Here is a 1,407-nt window from a genome sequence, read left to right as displayed (position 1 = left end):
TGTGGGTGATTGACGTTAAGATTCTCCAATGGGGAGTCGAGAGTTGACAGCTGGACTGCTGCAGTGAGAAGCATTTAGAGTTTATATTATACTGCGAGACTTTATATCAGGTTTGAGAATCTTTCTAAACGAGCTTTAAAATCATAACAAATCTATTTTAAATGTACACTTTTTGGACAGTTTATTATACACAACACATGCCAATATATATATATAAAAATAATACTAAAAAAACATTAAACATTAAATTGAAGTGTTTATTGGACCTTTTCTCAAAACACAAATTTACAAAATTGTTTGTATATTCATTGTATAATATTTGATATACACATATTTTCATTAAACTTTTTTTGCCATCTAAATTTACACACAATCACACAATAATTGCTTTCATTGCAATATTTAAAAGTTTAAAATGACATTAACATTTATAAACATAAAATAAATACATATAAATATATACATTTAAATATCAAATGTACACTCTAAATATATGTTAGGATGACATATAAACCTATAATTAATTTATTTTGGCATAATGCAGATTGCATTATGAGATGAATCAGAATGATGGAATTTACAGATAAATTACCTTTAATAACTTACATTATATTATATATTATCATATTGTCATCCTGATTTTACTATAAAATAAAGCATGGAATATTTATTTGTTATAAGTTGCTTAAATGCAGTAAAAATTCATATTGAAACATTTGTATTCCAAAACTTGGATCATCTTACATTTTTGGCAACAAATATGGATTTATAATATTGCTATACAACTCTAAAATGCTGGGTTATTTATACCTATGCATTGTAATTTATTAACCTATGCTGGGTTGTTTCAACCGAAAATGCTGGGTTATTTTAACCCGATGCATTGTAATTTAACCTATGCTGGGTTATTTTAACCTGCATTGTAATTTAACCTATGCTGGGTTGTTTCAACCCAAAATACTGGGTTATTTTAGCCCGATGCATTGTAATTTAACCTATGCTGGGTTATTTTAACGTGCTGCATTGTAATATAACCTAGGTTGTTTCAACCCAAAATACTGGGTTATTTTAACCCGATGCAGTGTAATTTAACCTATGCTGGGTTATTTTAACGTGCTGCATTGTAATATAACCTATGCTGGGTTGTTTCAACCCAAAATGCTGGGTTATTTTAACCAGATGCATTGTAATTTAACCTATGCTGGGTTATTTTAACCCGCTGCATTGTAATTTAACCTATGCTGGGTTGTTTCAACCCAAAATGCTGGGTTGGTATTACTCATTAAACATTTTGCATTGTAAATTTACCTCAAAAAGGCTGGAATTGACGCTTTTTGACCCAATAAACCAGTATTTTTTAGTCTAATATAGACCACTGTGGTTTACAGAAACCTTTTATTTGGAAAA

This window comes from Misgurnus anguillicaudatus, chromosome 17 (assembly GCF_027580225.2).
Source record: "Misgurnus anguillicaudatus chromosome 17, ASM2758022v2, whole genome shotgun sequence".
In the NCBI taxonomy this organism is placed as follows: Eukaryota; Metazoa; Chordata; class Actinopteri; order Cypriniformes; family Cobitidae; genus Misgurnus; species Misgurnus anguillicaudatus.
Note: the sequence above shows the minus strand (reverse complement) of the source record.